At 38.8% G+C, this 17,192-nt stretch overlaps 1 pseudogene; it reads left to right on the top strand.

Moving 5' to 3' along the window:
* The first annotated feature begins 433 nt into the window (after window positions 1-433).
* LOC105999724 lies at window positions 434-6,847 on the top strand (annotated as a pseudogene).
* The last annotated feature ends 10,345 nt before the right edge of the window (window positions 6,848-17,192 follow it).

Raw genomic sequence — 17,192 nt, 5'->3', positions numbered from 1 at the left:
GCCTTGAGTATAAAAGCTTAGGGACATTGCTTAGGCCCTGAGTTGAAGCCCTAGACCAACACACAAAAAAAGAAAAATCTGCAGGAATGGAACAGAGAATGATTTTTAAGACAGAGGTTAGACAGAAGATAAAAATGTGCAGGGCAGATAGGGAAAGAAGTGTCAAGTAAAAGAGCCATATTGCATCCAAAGGGTGCCTGGCCCATTACGAAGGCATCAGAGGTAGTTCTCTAAGGACATGGGATTGAGATTTTAAAGATAAACCAGCATTAAGTAAATATGGAAGGGAAACCAAGGAAGCAACACAAACAGCATTACTAGATGCAGATGGAGGTGACATAAGAGACATACAGGAAAATTATCAAACTTGATCATTTGAGTCAACTAATGCTATGTTCTAGATGTTCTTCTAACTCTGAAATTACATGGACGAATGAGAAATTCTAGCACTGCAAAGGATGACATTTTAGTGAAGGGAGAGAGATGCCCCAAAATAACAAACAGATCACTTAGTGATAGAGTCAGAGAGAAAAGTGACAAGGATTCCTTTCAGGTTTCTAGAGTGTGTAACTGGATTGAGCTGGTGACATTCATAGATATTGGAAATGAGGAAGGAGGATCAGGTTTGACCAGGTAGAGTATGCTATTGGAAGGGCCTTTGAGACAGACAAATGGATTCTAAGTAGTCAGCTACATATGAGGTCTTGAGTTTCAAGACAACACAGTTGGTAATATATAGGTGGTAATTAAAGCTACAGTGGTGGGTAGAGTTACCCCAATGACCATACCAATAATTCACAGTACAACTCAAAGGGGAGCCATTTTCTTTGATTGTAGCATGAATAGCCTTCTAGTATTATGCAAAGTAGTGGCTATCCAGGTAGGAAAATGACCCAAGGGTAGAGGGTAGAAGTTTTTAGGACTAAAGCTTGAATAATGTTGGGCATGGGCCAAGAGGAAAGAGCTATTATAAGACAGTGAGGAGAAAGGATGTCACTGATACCAAAGGAAGAGAAAGGGGTGTGTGTGTGTGTGTGTGTGTGTGTGTGTGTGTGTGTGTGTGTGTGTGTGTGTGATCAATTGGGCCACTATCTGTTTAGAAACCTAGTAGGTTGAGGACTAGACTCATTGGTGGCCCCAGCAGAAGCTGTTTTGTAGTGGTAATAATGGTAGAGTGATGGGGCCAGATTGGAACAGGTTGAAGAATGACAGGTAAAGAGAGGCCCACAGTCATATGTCCAGTAATGTGACATTTGAAAATGTCCTCACCCAGCCATGAAGGCTGAGCCCCAGTTGGGGTAACTTAGCTCAGAGGATGGTGGGAATTTTGCAAGAACTCCAGTTGAGAATTTTGGGGTTAGAGGTGATTAGGATTTTTGAGGAGTAGGTTTTTCTTCTTCCTCTTTTTCTGCCATTTTATTCTTTGGAATATGACATCGATTAGAATGCCAGTGTCTGAAGTGATGACAGAGTATTTTGGAGAAAGGGCTGGAATTTCCAGTGCACACACATTGAGTTGATTCTAGTGGTATATTTGAACAGCACTAATAAATTGGGAAAATATGGCACAGACCACACACAAGTTTTGGAAATTCCTTCACTGATGTAAGGACTGTATTTCCTTCACCTTTTTTGTTTAAATACTCTCCTATCCTTGCCCAGGAGATCATTGCCCTGTAGAAGGACCAATCTTGTGACTACTTCTAGCTTAGGTGTTTCTCAGCCTCTTCAATGAAAAGGAGTAGGGGAACCAGCATTCCCTAGGTGAGAGTTAGCTTGGGGGAAGAGTCTAGAAGGCTCAATGGCTTCAGGACACACGTGCCGAGTTTGACAATAGCTCCTTCTACTCTTGTCCTGGAGATTTCTATGAACTGCCACTGCCTCAGTGCAGACTGCCTCCCAGGGACCTGCTTTCATCTAAAGCATGGAGCTACCTTCCAGAATGCTCTTTAGAAAGAGTCCCAAGAATTGGGATGGGTGCAAGCTTAGAAAAGGGGTTTTCAAACTTATTTTCAGAAACTTTTTCCAAGAAATCAAATAGTAAACAAATTTGTTTTGCTATTCCTCTAAGCTTGAGGTATCCCGTTGTCAAAAGTCAGTGCCTATCATAACAGAGTGCCCTGGAAGGAATGTATGCTAGCAATAATTTTTCCAAGTAGGGAGCCTGGCACTAATTATTGCCTTCTTTTTATCTTCCCTTTATCTCTTTATCCCTTTATCTGCTAAATCTAACATGTTCTAACCTTATACAGTACAGCTGTAACACCAAACATTAACCACTTCTCACTCACATGAAACTTGTGTGCTCAGGAATTCACCACTAAGTACTCTTAGAATGGCATATGCTCACTCTTTGAATATAACTAACTGCAGACACATTGATACTTTGGAAAAAGTGAAGAATATATCATCTATACCAAAGATTCAGGTTGAAACACAAAAACAAAAAGACCTTAACATACCTCATTCACAACTTCATATGAATTGCACATTGAAATGGTGATATTTTAGCTGTATCAGGTAAAGTAAAATGTATTAAAATTAATTTTTAAAGAATATGTCAGCTGGGTGCCAGTGGGTCATATCTGTGATCTTAACTACTCAAGAGACTGAGATCTGAGGATTGTGGTTTGAAGCCAGTCTGGGCAGGCAAGTCCATGAGACTCTTAATTCCAATTAACTACTCACAAACCAGAGTGGAACTGTGGCTCAAAATGGTAATGAGCTAGCCTTGAGCATAAAGAAGCTCAGGGACAGAACCCAGGCCCTGAATTCAAACCCCACAACTGATTAAAAAAAAGAGATATATCATAGGAGTAAATAATATGAAATTAAAATGCAACCAAAGAAGGATTATTGTGCTGTTTTGAAGATGAATAAGAGTTGATGGAATTTAGTTTCCTACTATGATTTGCCTATGAAGGTTCATGTGGACAACAAGGTCCCTGTGTGATGATCTGAGAGGCTGTGGAACCTTCAAAAAACAAGGCCTCGTGGAAAGTGATTAGGAGACGAGAGATGAGTTTGTGACCCTTAGAAGAGATCAAAGTAATTCCAGGGTTGTTTCCTTTTCAGTGGGTTGCTACACCTGTCTGTCTGTCTGTCTGCCTGTCTATCTATCTGACTAGCATCCTATCTCATCACATCATAGAAACTGATGCCATCAGTTATGTGACCTTCCTCAGAGCTAAGTAGGTATCAGCATCATGCTCTTGAACTTCTGGAACCATGAGCTAAACAAACTTCTTTCTTTATAAAGTAAGAAGCCTCTGGTATTGTGTGGTAGCAATACAAAAGTGACTAAGACTTGCATCGAAGTCTACTAGTAGCAGTTCTGCCCAGATATAGCTCCTTCAGTTTGAAATGAATTCACATTTGGAAAAGCCATTGGCATAGGGGTGTCCTAACTCTTTGGGAACAGCTGGAAAGTTAAAAAGAAAGATATATATTTTACCTTGAAGGAAACTTACTGGTCATATGCTTAATAGAATAAAAATACTAAAATATATCATTTTTACAAATCTGGATACTTCTGCTAATTTAAGACAGTGTGTTTCTATCCTGTATTCTCTGTTAGAATGGAAATCTTCCAAGAAGATTAAGAAAACAACAATAAATGCTGGTGAAGATGTGGGGGAAAAGATTTTATACAGTGTTGGTGGGAATGTAAATTAGTGCAGCCACTATGGAAATCAGTGTGAAAATCAAATCTAAAAATGTAACTACTACTCCAATGTATATATGTATATATACCCTAAAGAATGTAAGTCAGCATACAATAGATCAAGATAACTACACATCCTTGTTTTTGCAGAAACACCACTCACAAACCATGGAACCACATGACACCAACTGATGAACGAATAAAGAAATCATGGTATATGTCCATAATGTTATTCAGCCATAAGGAACAAAATTATGCATTTTTTTGGAAAATGGATGAAACTGGTGATCATCCTATTAAGTGAAGTAAGCCAAAGTCACAAAGACAGATATCATGTTTTCTCTTTTTTTAAATTTTTATTTATTTTTTATTGTGAAAATACTGTACAGAGGGGTTACAATTACATGGGCAAGATAATGAGTACATTTCTTATCAAGCATTGTAGCCTCCTCCTTTGTTTCCCCTTCCCATCCCTTCCCATCCTTCCCCCGCCCCTCTCATGTTTTCTCTTATTTGTGAAATCTAGATGATTGAAAAGTGACAAGGCAGTATAAGAGAGCCAACTAGGGGGAGAAGAGAAGAACTATGGGATGGGGAAGTAGGGGAAAGAGGGTGACAGGGGGTGGTGGTAAATGTGGTCCAAATACATAGTATACAAATCTGAAAATGTCACCAGAAAATTCATCATTCCATTCCATTACTACTAATAAAGTGGAAATGAAATACTTTTGATTAGAATCTTGTTCTTTCTCTCACCATTATTTTTTTCCCAAGTGCACTTCCTACCTAGTCAAATGTCAAGCACTACAGAAGTTTGGGGGCAGAAAACCTGGTCTGCTCAATCTGTGACAGGCCGGACACCAATCAGCTGAACTGCTGCAGGTCACTGCTGCAGTGACACTTTGGAGATGACCTCCCAGTGATACTTCTATGAGGTGTCATGACTATTTGAATCCCCCAGGGTACTGAGAGGACTCCACAGACCTCTAAGGGAGGTCTCTGTCTCCATGAGATCTCTTGCTTAGCGATGTTGTGTGCCTAAAGAGTTCAGAAGTTGAAGAAGAAAAAATGGAAAAAGCCACTATTTTATTTCTGATTATAAAAGTGATATTTGATATTCATTGGAAATGTCCCATTTAATAATAAAAGGAGAACATCTCTTTCACAGACTCTATTTTGAGAACCCACAACTACTGGGGACTTGACTTCATGTCAATAGGGGACAACCATGTCTCACAAAAACACTGCCTTCCTGGTTCTGCACCTCTGTTCCAGATTTCTTTCCTAATACAATGTGATGAACAAAACAAAACACATGTTATTTGTATGGTCCAGTTAGAGTAAAGAGTAAAGAGTATGTCACTAAAAGAAAACGAAGTAAAACAAACCCATTCTTAGGATGGTTTTTCTTTACTCCCTTAAGCTTCTCATAGCAAGCATGAAGTAATGATTGGGAGCCCCTGGTCATGTTGGAGTTGTTGTCAAATGCTGGCTTTCAATTCACTGAAGAAAATGGATCCTTAGCTGGGAGCTAGTCACTAATGCCTGTAACCCTAGCTTCTTAGGAGGCTGAGATCTAAGGATTATGGTTTGAAGCCAGCCCAGGCAGGAAAGTCTGTGAGACTATCTCCAATAAATTTCTCAGAAAAAGCCAGAAATGGTGCTGTGGCTCAAATGGTAGAGTGTTAGTCTTGAGCTCAAAGAGGCTTGGGGACAGTGTCTAGACTTTAAGTTGAAGCCCCAGGACTGGCTAAATAACTAAATCCAAAACACAGAAGTTTTAAGTTTCTAAGCTCCTTGTCTCAGCTCCTCAGCCTGGATTCACTGATATCACATATATTTATTCATTGAGTTTTCACTAGTCTTGGAGCTGTGTGAATAGACCTGACAACATTTTGAATTATACATTATTCACAATTTCTCTTGAAAGTCATTTTATCCTGTTAAGTCCAGTTTATACAGCGCAAATGGGTCTCTCACCATCCATATTCAGAAATGTCACACACACACACACAAACACACAAATTCAGGACTGCAGGACTCTGGCTAATCTCCTATGTTTTCATTTTGAAGTCAGAATCAAGGTTATTATGAATATACGAATATTTCCTACAAGCAGAGTGTGGCGACTCATACTTGTAATCCTACAAAGGAGATGGAGATCTGGAGGATCATGATTGGAGGCTAACCTGGATAAAAAGTTTGACAGACTTCCATCTCAATCAATAACTGGACATTTTGACACACACCTGTCATCCCAGCTATGGGGAGAGTATAAATAGGAGGACCAAGGAACAATTTACTTGGGTCAAGAATGTGAGACCCCTTATCTGCCCAACCTTCAGCAAGGACTCAAGTTTGAAATAGAGTGACTTTGAAAGATATAACCAGGCAACTGAAGTTAATCAAAAACATTCAGAAAAATTACTAAATCTGTAAAAATGGTCTCAGGAGCAAAATATGCCCATGTGGAGAGGGAGCTGAAGCTGGCTGAAGTACATGGAATTGAACCTTTGGCTCTCTATGAAAAAGCTGATATAAAGGTACCCAAAGATAAGAAGAAACACCTGCTTATTAGTGTGTCCTCAGATTGAGGGCTCTGTGGTGCTAGTCACTCATCAGTTGCTAAACTGTAAAAAAAATGAGGTGGCTACACTCACAGCAGCTGGAAAAGAGGTCATGCTTGTTGGAGTTGGTGATAAACCCAGGGGCATTCTCCAGAGACTGACAAGTTTCTGGTGACATTCAGACATGGGAAGAAAGCCCCCCTACTTTTGGAGATGCATTGGTCATTGCCCTTGAAGTACTAAACTTCTGGATATGAATTTGATGAAGGCTCTATCATCTTCAATCGATTCAGGTCTGTTATTTCCTGTGTGACAGAAGTAAACCCTATCTTTTCTCTTGATATTATTGCAAGTGCAGAGGGCATGGGCATCTATGACAATATTGACTCAGATGTGCTGCAAAATTACCAAGAGTATAACCCGGCCAACATCATCTACTACTCCTTGAAGGAGTCCACCTCCAGTGAGCAGAGTGCCAGGATGACAGCCATGGACAATGCCCACAAGAATGCTTCTGAAATGATAGATAAACTGACTGACATTCAACCGCACCCACCAAGCTGTCATCACGGAGGAGCTGGTTGAAATGATCCCTGAGGCTGCTGCCCTGGATTAATGAGAACCAAGTTCCATTCTCAGACAAAAGGTAAACAAGGAAAATTCAGCGAGCTGGTTTTGTTTTTAGCTTATTGCTGTCTTTGTCAGAATAAACCTGCTCCATTGTTTGAATTACTAAAGACAGCGAGATGTTTGTAAATGTAATATTACAATAACAAAAAATGTGAGAGCCTATTTAGCCAATAAAGTTAAAAGGGCTGGGACACATTTCAGGTGGTAGAGCATCTGTCTAGCAAGCACAAAACCCTGAGTTTAAGCCCCAGTACTGCCAAAAAAAGAGAACATTTTTCCTTCTTTTAAAGTTCTCTCCTTAACATGAGGCAGACACTGCTTACCTTAACATGAGGCAGAGGAAGGGCATCTAGGAAGAATTGGAAGAGCCTTGGTGTGGAAGACTGGGGAGAGAGGTTTAGACACAGTTGTGTGTGTGGTAATGGAAGAAGGGAGAAGGTGATGGTAAGAAAGTGACAGTAGGATCTTTATGTCCTCTCTCAAAGTGGGGTAAAATAAGTTTTGATGCACAAAGTGAAATTTAACCATGTGGGTGGTAGTAGTCTTATAAACCTTTAAGGAAAAAATATGAGAGATCTGCTCCCGATGCTCGTTTGAACCATATTGTACAGTGTAAATGCATGTTCTAGTGTCAGTGAGTTTTTGACCTCCTTGGACTGCATTTTCTCCCCCAGACCTCTGGGAGCTATCCCTTATGTTTGCTCCCATGCCCTGATCTATCCCTACTGCAGAATTCCACAGGATTGTTCTAGTGCCATGAGAATAATGCTGAAGCACACTTCCCAACCCTCCCAGCTATGTGTTGTGAATAAACCCTGACCACTAAGTGAATGGAGAGAGCTCCCCTCCCCCACCTCACTATATGCTCATAGGTGGCCCCACCCAAATGCAGACTAGAGCCAGGTTCCTGAAAAGTTCTCCTTATACAAGACAATTAGGCACCATTCCTGTCTTTCCAAAGGTCATAGTCAGCCTCTGAGCTGTGTCCCAAGGTGGCCCTGAAGAGAGGACATCCAGTCCTATGAGGCTATTCTTGAGATTCTTAGGACATGCTTTGCCATCACTGTCAATAATCCAGGGGACCCAGTAGCTGTCTTTGGGGTGATGGTGTTCTCCATCATCACATCTATGTGGGTCCTCTTTCTTCCCTTTCCACCATGTCCTTGGATTCAGTATAATTAGTTAGTTGCTTAGAGGAAGAAATTAGAAAACTCTCTGTGGTTACAATCTGTCTGGATGATTGACATATCAAACATATGACTACATATGGATTGTTTTCTTTTGTGTATGAAGTAGAAGAGGTTTATATATATACATATATACATACAATCATATATGTTAGTAAACTTGTATATATATTACATATATGATAAATATACAGCTATATGTATTTCTTTCTCTAGGATTTCTACTTCAGTTCAAAGGTTTTTTTAAAGTTAAAGACTTCCAGTAAGTAGCTAAAAAAGAATATATAAAAGATATTAATAAAGACATATAAAAGAATAAATAAAAGATATTAATCTCTGATCTTGGATAAAAGAATTCATACAGACATTTGCATAAAACAACATACTTTTAAATATAAAGAACCATCCAGAATGTCTTAAAGGCTGTCAAACTAATATAATAGAAAATAGCCCTGTTGTAAAAAAAAAAAAAATAGAAGAAGCAGCAGCAGTCTCAAGCATAAGGTCTTTCTTTACTCTACCACCCCACGAAAAATAAAAAATAAAATAAAATAAAACCTGACTGACAATGAGGAAATGAGGACCAGTGGTTACAAAAGAATGAGGAAGGAAGAAGAAAAAGAATGATAAAATACAGAGAATCTTTAGCATCATGAACTTAAAGAATACTTATAGGCGCGTTTCCTTTCTCACCAATCAGCTGTCTTTAAGGACTCTAAGTCTCCCTATTTAACCCAAGGTCAAACTCCTTATCCTAGAAGACAATCCAAGTTGATTAAGATGGACTCAATTGCCATCTTCCCTTGGAATGCCTATGCCTTGTTCTCTCTTTCTCTGTCATAATTCTTTGCTAATAAACTTTCCTATCACAAAAAAAGAAAGAAAGAAAACGAAAATGAAAACAGAAAGACCATATTGAGCCATTGCCAAGGATGCATTTTTGAATCCGGAGTAGCAAAATCAGCATGAGCTGATTTACTACAGGAAGTAGTAGCAAGGCCAAGGCCAACCTTCATTTACTTAAGTTGGCATTCAGATCATAAAACAAACCATTGCTAACATTGCAAAGACCTGTGGCATGCCTCCTTCTTAGCACTAGTTCATTACAAGTAGCCATTATACTGATCTCTAGTACCACAGGTTGTTTTTGAGGATAGGGTAGGTTTTGCTGTGACTGTCAATTTCCATGATGAACCACAAAGCACTCCCATTTCTATTGTCTATACTCTGTTTTGGATGCTGGGATTAGAGCCCAATGAATGCACGGTATTTCTGCTTTGCTGGCAGGGTCTATGCTTGGATCTGCCTATACAAGGCATTGGAGGGAGGCTTACAGAAAGGAATTTTCCTCCATTTCCTGTTGTGTGAGTAGTAATGACAGTTTTTCTGGTCCTTGCAGAAGCAGGCTCATTGCATCCCACAGTGAGACATCAGCAATAGCTGAGAAGCAAGTACCTCCTCTTTAAAGGTCTGAGGTTCATCCTACAGAGCCCCTCCTTTAACTTGGAAGAAACCAGCATCAGGTAGCCAATGTGCTTCCTTCTGTTGTTTTGACTTTCAGGCTAGTAAGACTACTCCACAGCTTTCCTTATTTACTCAAACTTGCCTTCTTGATATCATCCTTTTACTTAATTTTGTAAACTTTGTGCTTTAATAATTTTTATTCAAATAGCCTCAATGTTTTCTGCCTTCCAAGTGATTAAAGTCAAGCTGGAATCCCTGGCCTTAATCTAACCTTCTCTCTCAGTACAGGATCAGAAATGGATTATTCACATTGGTAATAGTATACTTGTTGGTGTCTTGTTTTGTTTTGGCAGTATTTGAACCTTGCTCTTGCTAAGAAGGAGTTCTACCTCTTGAGCTATGGACCTCACTTGGTTGTGCTGGGGTTTTTTTGAATAGAGCCTAGCATTTATGCCTAGGCCAGTCTGGATTGCTGTCTTCCTGTTAATACTCCCTGTAGAGCTTGAATGACAGAAACATGCTACCCTTCCTGGATTTTGTTGACTTTTATTGGTTGAGATGTGATCTCATCAAACTCAACCCTCCTGATCTCTGCTCCTGATCACAAGTGTCAGCCACCATACCCAGCTTCTTTTTTCTTTAGTAGATGTGTTTTTTTCCCCTTGTATAGCATTAAATTCACTGTAGATTCTGCAGATTTTGATTAGTAGGAACCTACTTGGAAGTAGCCTGGTTTTTGAGAATATTTCAAAAGATAACTTGCTTTGACAGGAAACCATATTGGTGTAGCTATTTCTTGAATGGTATCTGTATTATTTATTTATGGCAGTACTGGGGTTTGAGCTCAGGGACTTGTTTTTGTTAGGCATGTGCTGTCTAACACAGCCACATACCCAGTCCTCTGAAGTGTGTGTGTGTGTGTGTGTGTGTGTGTGTGTGTGTTGGGGCTTGTATTGGGGCTTGAACTCATGGCCTTGTTGTCCCTTAGCTTTTTTTGTTCAAGGTTGGCACTCTACCATTTAAACCATAGCTCCACTTTTGGCTTTTTGCTGCCTAATTGGAGATGAGAGTCTCATGGATGATTCTGCCTGGGTTGGTTTTGAGCCACCATCCTCATGTCTCAGCCTTCCAAGTAGCTAAGCGTACAGCTATGAGCCACTAGTACCCATTTGAATTGTATTTTTAAAGAAACATCCTGGTTGGTGGGCACATTTTCCTTTTGCCTTGCATGACTAATGACATAATAGCCTTAAGAAAATAAAGGTAGGTGCGTATAATGGTGTGTACCTGTACTCCCAGCTTCTTAGGAAGCTGCAGTAGGATTATTTGAGCCCCAGAGTTTAGGACCAGTCTGAGAAATAGAGCGAGATCCCTCATCTCTTAAATAAAATAAGCAAATAATGTCACATTAGATATCTGTATGAAAAAATTGTAAGTGATCAACTCCAGCATTCTCTGCCTTCAGAAATCTTGGTCTTGTGAAGGGTAAACAAAGGAGGAGGCTGCAATGCTTGATAAGAAATATACTCATTATCTTGCCCATGTAATTGTAACCCCTCTGTACAGTATGTTCACAAAAAATAAAAATTAAAATAAAAAAAAAGAAATCTTGGTCTTTGGTATGAGGTTGTCAAAAAGAAATTCAAAGAGATTTCATCTGAATGTTTTTGCATGTAAAGAATATGAATGCACCCTCCCCCCGGTATAACCCCTGCTTTCACTGTATTTGATGTTGTTATAATTTGTGAAGGGGAAGGGAAAAAACAAATTGTTTAAATAGGGATACAGGTGGACCCATTGCAACAATGAGATGTACAAGTTGTTATGTAAAAAAGAACTTTCAGGGCTGAGAAGGTGGCTCAGTGGTAGAGCGCTTACCTTGCATGCTCGAGGCCCTGGGTTCGATTCCTCAGCACCACATAAGCAAAAAGAAAAAATCAAGTGGTAGAGCGCTAGCCTTGAGCTGAAGAGCTGAGGGACAATGCCCAGGCCCAGAGTTCAGGCCCCATGACCGGGCCCCCCCCCCCAAAAAAAAAAAAGAACTTTCAACTTTGGTGGGGGGGAAGTTTGGGGGAGGGGGGAGGATGGGAAGGGATGGGAAGGGGAAACAAAGGAGGAGGCTACAATGCTTGATAAGAAATGTACTCATTATCTTGCCCATGTAATTGTAATCCCTCTGTACAGTATTTTCACAATTAAAAAAAAGAATATGAATGCTTCCAAGATGTTCATCTGTTTTGTTGAATTTCACAGTTTGGCATCCCAAGTGAGGAAGCCGGAGTTGCCTTGATACATTGGTGCTGAATGCCAACATAGGCATTTGCTGACACATATACTAACCTAGGAACTAAGGACTTTAGCACTCCAATATAACCTAGACATTTCCCATCCAAGTTCAGAGAAACATAGCCCTGTAGGCAGGCTTCTTCTAAACTTCCCTCTGACTATGATTTCAGATAAATTATTTTAATCACATCATTGTCCATATAGTTGAAACATGCAATGACACATTTCTACTGCCTAAGGCGGTAGTCTTTAATACCAGAGTAATAAACCACAGGGCTTAGTCATGGGGGCAAGCAAGGTTTTGTCTGCCTGATGTCTCTGTGGATAACATTTCTTCCCAGGTCTTGGGCATTTTGGCTCTGATGGGGCTGACTGCAACCTCTAGACAGAGAGGCAGCACAGGATCCCAGCCTGGACTATTGAAGTACCCCATATACTGGACTTCCTGATTGTGGGGGAAGGGGACACCTACTCAGCCAGCTTGTTTCAGTCTACCCTGGAGCTCTTGCTGAATCTGTCTGAGATTAGGTAAGGTATTTTTGCTGGGCTTGTTCACTGTGAGGCTAGTTGAAGTCTAAAGCTGCCAATAGACATCTTGGCCTTTCTTGGGGAGAGACCAGCTGACAAAGAAATCACTGTGGTAGAGGCAGAATTTAGACATGGGAGAAAGAGGCAGATTGTTCAGGACTTTCTTCTGGTGAAGTTCGAAGAACATTTCTCCTTTTGAAAAAGCTGATATAATTGGGTTCTATACCTGCAGTTGAAGGTTCTGACTGTTGATCTTGATCTCCACCATCTACAATTTTTCTGCTGGGCTATGGATATCACTCTGGTTTCAAATGGCAATTAAGTTCAATGATGTAGCTAGACTGTATTGATGAGTGCAACTCAACATTTGCTAAGTCTCCACTTTGTATAATGTAGATGTGGTCAACCAACCCTAAGGAACTGACACTGTAGTTACAAATGATTTATTTTGACAAATTGTCCTTCTCCTAGGGCCTAGAATATTGACCTTTAAATTATTATGGGATTATCCAATTAATAGAGACACTGTGGTGAGTATTTTATGTAAGTCCCCTAAGGCTATTGTTACAGCAAAAGTGAATTTACTGTCATTGTTTGTTAACTTTTCAAGCGCTCAGAATGTAGTAATCTAACTCTAAATAGATTAACCAACAGGTTTTTCCACAACATCTGAGAAAAATTCAGATAGGTTTATTCTTTCATGTGCTTAGATGACAAATATGGCTTATTTATGCTATGTTGACAGCTAATGTTTTAGACTGGTAGGTCTTAAAACATTCAAAAAATGGATGGAAGAGATAGGTGAGAATGTTGAAAGGGATAACATTGATCAAGATGTACTGTATTCATATACTGCTTCATCAACTCCTTAGTATAAAGACCTAAAGATAACAAAAGAAAAAAGAAATAGGCAATACAAAATAAAAACAAAACAATAAATAATGACAGTAATAAATGAAGTATGCAAACACAAGGTTATTAAGAGTTCTTAGAGGTTTTCAAAGAATATGTATCCTGACAGAGAAAATGTATTTTAGATATTAATTGACTTCCCAAATTCTCTTCCGATTTCTCTTCTGCTATAATGCGTACTGGAGCTCTTCCTGTCTACCTTAAATTAGTCCTCATCCTTCCACTCTAACCTTCATTTTAAAAACAACTTTATTGACATATAATCTACATATAGTAATATAACTCAGTGGTTTCTGTTCCATTATTATTGTTATTATTATTATTATATAGAAAAATGAACTGTGTTCTGTTTAGTCCCTCCATTGAACTCACCAAATTTGTAATTACATATTAAGTTGTTTATTATTTATGCAACATTTAATTTTGTGGTGAGCAGTGTGTATTGGATAAAAACCAAAAATAAAACCAAAGATAAAAACCAAAGAAATATTTTGAATGTGATGAATTTTATTTTTCTAAACTTTTCTGTGCTTTCTCAAATTTTTACAATGAGCATGAATTTTTAAAAATAAAAGATACTACTTTAAAATAATATGTCATCAAGAGCAATAACATGAGTACACAACTGAATCCTACCAAACTAATGTCAGACCAAAAAGAAGTTTCAAAGGACACAACTATGACATGCTTTTACAATTCTTAAACCAACCAAAATAATATAATTTTTGTGAATGAAAACATATGTAACAAAACTTGAACACAAAAACAAGGGAAGACTGACCATAGGATTTAGAATATCGGGTATTTCACATTGGAGAAGTCAAGAGTATGGAAAGGATAAATCATATTGTATAATGTTTAAATCAGGTTAAACATATCTTTCCTCTTATCATTTCCTACTGTAAAAACATTCAAATATTTTCTTCTATCTTTAGATATATTTAAACATATTTAGTATCTAATATTTTTACATATAATAAGGAGAAAGTTCTATGTGAAAGTAATTTAAATAAAATTATTTTGTCAATTGTGAAAAATGTAGATGTTTGTTTTCTGGACATATGTAGTATTATTAAAATAAAGAGAGAGATCAAATTATACTAGAGACCCATAATAACAAAAGCAACATGATATTGGCACAAAAACAGACATATAAACCAATAGAATAAAAGGTCCAGAAGTAAATCCATACAGCTACAGCCATCTGGTTTTCCACAAAGGACCTAAAATGTACATGGGAGAAAGAACAGCCTCTTCAGTAAATGGTGCTAGGGAAGTGGATATACACATGCAGAAGACTGAATCTAGATTCTTATCACTCATAAAAAAATACACTGGGGCATGATAAATTATGTGGGTCTCTAGACATTTCCACAGTGAGACCAAAGGAGGATATTCATAAGAGCAGATCACAAAGTCTCAACATCTTTGTGCATATGATCATATAAAATAATATTTTTTGAAATGAACTCCAAGAAATGGAAACAAGAGAATTTTTTGTTTGTTTGATTTTTGGGCTTGAATTCAGGGCCTGGGCATTGTCCCTGAGCTCTTTTGCTCAAGGCTAATGCTCTACTACTTTGAGCCACAGCTCCACTTGGGGTTTTGGAGTGGTTAATTGAGATGAGTGTCATGGGGCCTTGTCTACCCAGGCTTTGAAACGTGATCATCAGATCTCAGCCTCGAGGCTGGGAATGTGGCCTAATGGTAGAGTGTTTGCCTTACATGCGTGAAACCCTGGGTTTGATTCCTCAGTACCACATAAACAGAAAAAGCCAGAAGTGGCACTGTGGCTCAAGTGATAGAGTGCTAGCCTTGAGCAAATGAAGCTCAGGGACAATGCTCAGGCTCTGAGTTCAAGCCCCAGGACTGGCAGGGGAAAAAAATGACCAATGACTGACAAAAAAAAATCCGATCTCAACCTCCTGAGTAGCTATGATTACAGGCGTGAGCAACTAGCATCAGGCAAGATTTTTGTTGTTGTTATTGCTGATTTTGTTGTCCTTTTTCTTGTTTATTAGTTTGTCTTTGGGAGGGTAAGGAGGAGCACATTTTCTGTTGAAAATGAAATATACAACTTGTGGGTGGGGACAACAGGAGGGAAAAACTGGGAGAAAATGAGAAAAGAAATGTACTCATGTACTTTCTTTCAAAAACTCATAACCTGACTTGTATAATTGCAACCCCTCTGTACATCACCTCTATAATAACAATAAACTATATTAAAAATTAACTCTAAATGGATCAAAGATTTAAATGTAAAGCCTGAAACTTTGAAACTATTTGAGTAAAATATAGGAAAGATTCTTGCAAATATAGGCAGGGACAACATCTTTCTAAATAAGATTCCAGGTGCTCAGGAAATAAGAGAAGAAATCGACAAGTAAGATTTTATCAAATTAAAAACCTTCTTTACAGCAATGGAAACAGTTTCCAGAATCAAAAGACAATCTACGTGATGGGAGAAAGTCTTTACCGGCTAAAAGTCTACATAGAAAGCTCCAAACGTTAAACTTAAAACACAACAGGCATCCAATTAAGGAATGGGCAAATAAATTGTGTAGCTCTCAAAAGAAGAAATATAAATGACTAATAAACATATGAAGAAATGTTAATATCCTTAGCCATAAAGAAAATGGAAGTCAAAATGACACTGAAATTCCATTTCACCTCAATCAGAATGGCAAACTTCAAGAAACTAAACAACAACAATTATTCATGGGGATCTAGGGTTAGGGAGGCCATTACACTGTTGGTGGGTATGTTAAAACAGCCACTATATAAATTAGTACAGAGATTTTTTTCAGAGAAACCTAAAAATAGAACTATTATATGAACCAGTTATACTAGTGTTGAGCATTTATCCAACAAAGTGTATGTCAGCATACAAATGTAAGTTGATATACAATTGAGATACAGGCACATTCATATTTTTTGTGGTGGCACAATTTACCTCAGCTATGATATTAGCCTACGTGTCCATCAACTGATGAATGGGTAAAGAAAATGTGCCACATAGACACAATGGCGGATGGTTGGTTCAGCCATAAGGAAGAAAGAAATGATATTGGCAGAACAGTGGAACTGGAAATTATTGTAAGTGAAATGAGCCAGCCGACAACAGTGCGTGTTCTCTTTCATATGGTGAATCTAGACCTAAGAAAAGAAAGAAAGAAAGGAAAGAGAAAGAAAAAGAAGAAAAGAGTCAGAGTGGAGCTGGGGGTGGGGAGGAGGTGGCAAAGGGAGGAAATCAGATGGAGAGGGGGAAGGGTGGGTGAATACAATGTACATGTGTGCAAATAGAACCAGATAACTTAAGGGGGTTGGTGAGTTTGGGACAGACAGGGGACAATGATGGAAGGGGAGACATTGATCAAGATGCATTGTACTCATAAACGGACATGTTGAATTGAAGCCCCTTTGTACAACTACTTAAAAGTAATTTAAAAAAATTTTTAAAGAAAAAGGAGTGCAAAATGGAATCTCTGTATCTTTCCTCTGAGAGGAGCTAAATGTATATGAGGAGGCAGAGCCAGGATGTGTGGCACCCTGTGGTGACAGCCTGTGACCGTGCTATGGACTGAGTGTTTTCTAAATGGCCAGACTCTGCCCTGGCTGTGCAGTGTTTTCCACACTTTTTCTGGGTGGGCTGATCTCTTCAAGCTCATTCATGGACAGGCTAAACCAATCCTTTACATGTAGCGACTCATCCAAACACTCAGTTTCTACCAAGGCTGACAATTACAAAGAGGAAGAAAAGGAGGTAATTGTAGGTTCTAAGAGATAGTACCTTTCTTGTGGTCAGTTCCATCTATGTGTGACATGAAAAACGTTCAAGTCAGAAAGAGGCTCTGGGTTTCATGGAGCTCCTGATGTCTATTTTCATTTCCTCAGGCAAGATACGACCTTACCTCTTATATCTGCTACTTATTCTAGACAGATACTTTAGATGAA

This window comes from Dipodomys ordii, unplaced genomic scaffold (assembly GCF_000151885.1).
Source record: "Dipodomys ordii isolate 6190 unplaced genomic scaffold, Dord_2.0 Scaffold197, whole genome shotgun sequence".
NCBI lineage: Eukaryota > Metazoa > Chordata > Mammalia > Rodentia > Heteromyidae > Dipodomys > Dipodomys ordii.
Note: the sequence above shows the minus strand (reverse complement) of the source record. Positions and strands in the feature narration are given on the sequence as shown.